Raw genomic sequence first — 6841 nt, 5'->3', positions numbered from 1 at the left:
CATCTAATTATTACTGCATTTCCTGCTTTTAATCATAGGTGAACTCTGAAACATAGAAAGAAATTACTTAAGCCACATTAAATAAATTTGAATAGATAAATAAATCTTGAGAAGATGTGATTATTGCCTGTGACAGTTTAGACACTCAAACCATCCAAAATTCAATTGTACCCATTATCACATAGCCTGTTGAAACTTGGTATCGAACTTCTCATGCATGTTTTGAATCTCCGCCTTATGTTTTTGACTGAGTTGAGGTTGAACTCTCTCTGTTTTTTTCTTGTAATCACTGGTCATGCTCCTCTTTAGGTACTATGTCAGTAAAGGATGGATAGGTGCTTCTTTGTTAACCAGGGCCAAGGAAATGTTTAATATCAATCCCTTTAGGGGTTCTTCTAACTATACCAGGATGGTCAGCCTTTCCGATCGCAATTACTAAGATATCCATCTATCCATGAGGAATGAATATACCTTGGGATACTTGTTCCTCAAGTGTATCCTGTAACATAAAAGCAACAAATTCAATTTAAGATAATTGAAAAAGCACTTAATGGAACATAATATTTGGTATTACTTACAATCCTCTCACCAATAGCAGTAGCCTCTGGAGAGATATATTGACCCTTCTTAACCCTCACCACCTTCTATTTCTCTTGGTAAGAAGGATGCTAGATGGGTAGAATGACTCCAATAAGATCTGAAGCAGCAACCATCTGTGCAGCCTGCAACTGCTCCTCCATCATATCTCTTTCCAAGCCGTTATACCCTCCACAAGACATGGTATGCGAGTACACGTTTAGCTTAGATATTTGCTAATTTTTCCTTCTTAATGTCTATAACAATGAAACAAATTCAACAAAATTAGTTTAGTTAAATAAAATATAAATTCATTAATAACTAAGTTTGAAGAAACCAAACCTATACTACTAGAAAAAGTACATATAATGACGCAAAACAATGGTGGTCAAGAAGAAAAACATCATGGAAAAAAATCATTGATATTTTTGTAAATAAGTGTAGTAACTCTTCACTTTCCACCGCGGTTATTAATAAAACCACCATAGAAAGCATTTTTAATGGCGGTTATTTATTTGACCACCTTTAAAAATACTTTCCACAGTGGTTTTATTAATAACCGCCATGGAAAGTTTTGAATTATATCACGATAGGGTTCAGTTTTTCACATTTTCACAGTTTCACCTTAGTGCGTCGTGGTTCCCCTCTGTCCCACCACCACCAAACTACCATTACAGACCATTCCCCCCTCTTTCCTGTCGTTTAAAGTCCTCCATTTTACTTGTAGTTGCTTGCCGCCGTGTACTGCCGTCTTCGCCGCCCATCTTCTTGCACTTGAATCGTCTCCACTAAGTGAGTATCCTCTTTTTTCATTCTTTTCATTTTCTCTTGGTTTTTTGGATGTTTTAACCATAAAAATATATTGTATTTCAAATGGGTTGATTGGTTTTACATTTTGGATATCTTGCATTGTTTATTTTGCGTTTTTTATGTGCTTGAGGTGTTAATTGCTGTCATTTAGTGCTAGAAAACATCAATTCCTTCCTCTATATAGCATTAGAAACCAATTGCTGTTTAAAGTTGATTAGTTTTGATTTTTTAAAATAATATTTTGATATTTATTTCAAATTTTTGGTATTTTTCTCGTAATAAATTTGAAAATTTACTAATAAATATTCTGTTTAGTGTTTTGTGAAATTTTTTTCGTTATGAACTTTAATTGATGATAAAGTGTTGTTTAAAAAAAGGAAATAATATTTTTACAAAAATTTATTTCTTTAAGTGTGTGTTTTAATTTATTTTTACAAAAAGCTAAATTTTATATACAAATCTAATTTTATTTTTTCTGTGACATTAAATTAGAAACAAGTGTTCCAAAAGAAATTATATTAAATTAATTTAAATTTCTTATAAAACTTTATGCATGTTAAAATATGCTATGAAGAATAGTTTTGATTTTGATTAAAATAATAAAAATAATTTATTATTAACTATTTTACAAAACTTATATATGTTTTTCTAATTATATATTTTTGTCAATATTTTCCTCATTCACTACATATGACTATTTTTTAAGAAATTACTTAATCTAATTTTTTAAAGTAATTACAACTATGCTCATTGACTCTATAGAACAATAGATCGAAATTGGATGAAAGTTAAGAGAATTAGTAAAGAATATGATGATGGGGTTGAAAGGTTTCTTCAGTTTGCTCATAGATATGCCCCTAGTAAAAGAGATGGATTGTATTATTATCCTTGTGTCAAATGCTTAAACAATAGTTGGCAGAGTATTCTTGAGATAAGAGAGCATCTTATTTGTGATGGGATAAATTTGAGGTATACAAATTAGATATGGCATGAAAAAATTAGAAAGACTACACTGTATGGAAAGGAGAAGGTTGTGAATGAAGACTTTGGTGATAGGATTTCATATATGTTTCATAACATACGGTCTAAGTCATCTACGCAGTTCTCTCCCACATGTGAAACCTTGTCTAGTAATATAGGGATGCCTTTGTACCCATGGTGTAAAGATGATTACACAAGGTTGACAACTGTGTTGAAATTGATTAATTTGAAGGCAAAAAATAGTTAAACCAATGCTAGTTTCACGGAATTGCTTGAACTGTTAAGTGATATTCTTCCAAAAGGGAACTTATTTGCAAAACAAATGTATAGGCAAAGAAAATTTTGTGTTCGATGGCTTTGGAATATAAGAAGATATATGCATGCCCTAATGACTATATATTGTTCAAAAATGAGTATGAAGGGTTGAATAAGTACTCTAAATATAGAGCTTTAAGATACAAAGTTAGGAAAGACGATGGTAATTATAATGAAATGACTAAAGGTTCTCCTTTGAAGGTTCTGTGGTATCTTTTAATAATACCATGATTGAAACATTTATTTGCTAATACCACAGGAGCAAAGAACTTAAGATGGCATTCCAATGAGAAAATTTGTGATGGAAACTTTGTTACCCAGCAGTTTCTCCTTAATAGAAAACAATAGATTAAAAATTTTCTCAATTCGATAGTAAGCCAAGAAACCTTCAACCAGGGCTTTATACAGACAGAATTAATCCATATGATAATCTTACTAGCACGCATAGTGCTTGGCCAGTGCTCCTCATAATTCACAACTTGTCTCCTTAGTTATGTATGAAAAGAAAGTATATCATGCTATCTTTGATGATCTCGATGCCAAAACAGTCAGAAAACGATATCGATGTGTGTTTATCACCTTTGATTAAGGACCTAAAGAAATTATGGAAGGAAAGTGTTGATGTGTTCGATGCATATAAACAAGAGACCTTCAATTTACGTGCCATAATCTTCATCATGATAAATGATTTTTTGGCATACGAAAATTTGTTAGAATACAATGTTAAGGGGCATAAAGCATGTCCGATATGTGAAGAAGGCACTCACTATATGCAACTTAAACATGGAAGGAAGACGTTCTACGTTAGTCACAAAAGGTTTCTTAGTTAGCACCACCCTTACCATAGGTTAAGAAGGCATTTAACAGCTCACAAGAATATTAAATGGCTCCAATACCATTAACTGGAGAAGAAATTTATCAACAAGTGGAGGGAATTAATGTAGTCTTCGGTAAAAAGAAGAAGAAGATTGCCAGTGAGAGGAATATATGGAAGAATAGATCTATCTTTTTTTATCTTCCATATTGGCAAAGTCTTAATGTGAGGCATAGTCTAGATGTGATGAATGTCGAGAAGAATGTGTGTGTGAGCCTTATTTGTACATAGTTATGTATAAATAGAAAGACCAAGGATGGAATCAATGCAAGACGGGACTTAGTCAAAATTGGAATAAAAAAACTCCTCCATGCACAAGAAAGAGAGGGTAAGAGGGCTTATTTACATCTAGCTACACACACATTATCAAAGGAAGAGAAAACAAGTTTTTGTGGTTTTGTTGATAGCATTAAGGTGCCACAAGGTTATTCTTCTAATTTTAGCAAACTTGTTTCAATGCAAGATTTGAAGATAATTGGAATGAAGTCTCATGCTTGTCACGTGTTAACGCAAATATTACTTCTAGTTGCTATTCGAGGCATTATAACGAAGTAAGAAGCACTATTACAAGACTTTGTATGCTTTTCAATGCCATTTGTAGCAAAGTCATTGATCATGTTGAGTTAGATAAATTAGAAAATGAAGGTTATGTGATCCTCTCTCAATTGGAAATGCACTTTCCTCCATTATTTTTTAACATTATAGTCCACTTAATAGCCCACCTTGTGCAAGAGATAAGACTTTATGGCCCTGTGTGTTTAAGATGGATGTACCCATTTAAGAGATACATGAAAATCCTAAAAAGGTACTCTAAGAATCCTTATCAACCTAAGGCATCAATTGTTGAGAGATATGTAGCTGAGGAAGTAGTTGAGTTTTGTAATGTATATCTTGATAAGGTAAGGACAGTTGGACTTCCTCAATCTCGACATGATCAGGGGAGAAGTAAGGGAACACGAGATGTCATAGTGAGATCTATATCAAGAGAAGTTGTAATGCAAGCACATTTACATATTTTAAACAACACAGATGAAGTTTTGTCTTAATTAGATGCTCACAAGAATATGATGAAGAATTTGAATCCAAGAAAGAACGATATGCAACTATCCAATAAGCATAACAAGTTATTTGCAAAGTGATTCAAGCAAAAAATGTTAAAGGATGGCAATCCTTCTGAGACAATACAATGATTAGCTGCAGGGTCTTGTTTTGAGGTTGTGTTAGAGGAAATATGACATAAATGGTTATTCATTTTACACAAAAACCCAAGATAATAAGAGTACCATGCAAAATAGTGGGCTGATGGTATTAGCTAAAGTTATGCGTTTTGCTAGTTCAAAAGATAGAAACCTGGTGTTGGTGTTAATGTCCTATTATGGAGTAATAGAAGAGATATGGGAGGTTAGTTATACCAAGTTTAAAGTTCCCATCTTCAAATGTAAGTGGGTTAATAGTAATGTTGTGCAAGTAGATGAAGAATTTGGATTTGTTTCGATTGATCTTAAAAGGGTTGGATATGGAGATGAGCCATTTATTTTAGCAAGTCTAGTGAAACAAGTGTTTTATGTTACCAATCTAGTAAAGAAGAAATTATCTATTGTACTCCAAGGTAAGAGGTAAGAAGTCGGTGGAGACGAAGGTGACTCAGAGTTTAATCTTGAAAGAACCCTGCCTTTAAAAGCTACTCGATGTAAAACAATTAAATTAGATTTAGTAGATGATAATTATGCTGTTAGAGATGATTATTATGAAGGAAATTTGGGAAGACAATCGTTGTAAAGCCTAAATAAATTATTTGATGTTTCTTATTCAATTCATTTTATATTTATCATTTATTCATAATGTGATATTTTTTGTTAAATATGCTTGATGTTTTATGTTAACTTTACTTGATGTTTCTTATCCTTATATTTATTGGTTGCTCTTTGAACAGGAAATGGACAGATCTGGTCAACAGGGTTCTGGCGACGACAGCCCCTTTACTAACAAGAGAAAGGATAAAGGGCCAACTCGTATGAAGAAGTTGGCTTTATGTGATGAGACCATACAGCCCATGAGGATTACAATAGAGTTTGATGATTATTTGAAAGCTGTAGGTCCTAAAGGGCTCAATTTACTAGTTATATAGGTTATCTCACACGCAGTAAGATTGGGATTGACATTTCTAATTGGAGGATGGTGGACAAAGATTTGAAGCAAACCATTTTAGAGGATATTTTAGTACATTACGAATTCTTTTCTCTATTTATTTCAATTATAATTACTTATTTACTTATAACTCTATTGTATTGTATTGCAGCTGATATTTGATATTCCTTTAGCTAAGGAAATGAGAGACCATCTGTTTAGGCAACTCAATGAATGGTGGAAGGATCTTAAATCCATGCTTACAAGAGAGTATCTTTATGGAAAAAGAAAGGGTGAGCATCCTAAGGATCAATACTCTTTTGTTAGTGACGAGGCATGGGAGAGGTTTATGAAGCAATATTAAGACCTTACATTTCAGGTTTGGCTTCTTAAACTTAGTTTTTAATCAATTTATATTTTATTTAACTAAACTAACTTTGTTGAATTTGTTTCATTGTCACAGGCACTGAGTAGAAAGAATAAGTCAATATCTTAGTAGAATGTGTACCCACATACTATGTCTAGTGCAGGGTATGGTGGGTTAGAAAGAAGTATGATAGAGGAGTGGAAAAAGAATGCACAGATAGCTACTGCTTCATATCTTATTGACTATATTCCACCCATTAAGTATCCATTTTACCAAGAAAAATAAAAGGCGACGAGGGTTAAAAAGGGTCAATATATCACTCTAGAGTCTGCCACTGTTGCTGAAAGGATTGTAAGTAATATTTATACATTATGCTACATTAATTACTTTTTTCAATTATCTTAATTTGAATTTGTCGCTGTAATGTTACAGGATACACTTGATGAGCAATTATCCCAAGGTACATTCGTTCCCCATGGACGGATGGATATCTTGGCCATTGTCATTAAAAAGGCTGACCATCCCGGCAGAGTCAGAGGGGCCCCTTAAGGGATTGGCATTAAACAATTCTTTAGCCCTAGTTGATGAAAAAGCACTGGATCATCCTTTGCTAACATGGCATTTAAAGAGGAGCTTGACCAGCGATTACAGGAAGAAACAGAGAGAGTTCAAGCTCAACTCAATGAAGAACACAAGACAGAGATGCAAAAGATGCATGAGAAATTCAATGCCAAGTTTCAACAGGCTATAATGATAGTGGGCACGACCGGATTCCATATGCCCTAAGTGTC

This window comes from Neltuma alba, unplaced genomic scaffold, assembly GCF_004799145.2.
Source record: "Neltuma alba isolate B1F8T4 unplaced genomic scaffold, ASM479914v2 tig00003744_pilon, whole genome shotgun sequence".
Taxonomy (NCBI): domain Eukaryota; kingdom Viridiplantae; phylum Streptophyta; class Magnoliopsida; order Fabales; family Fabaceae; genus Neltuma; species Neltuma alba.
Note: the sequence above shows the minus strand (reverse complement) of the source record.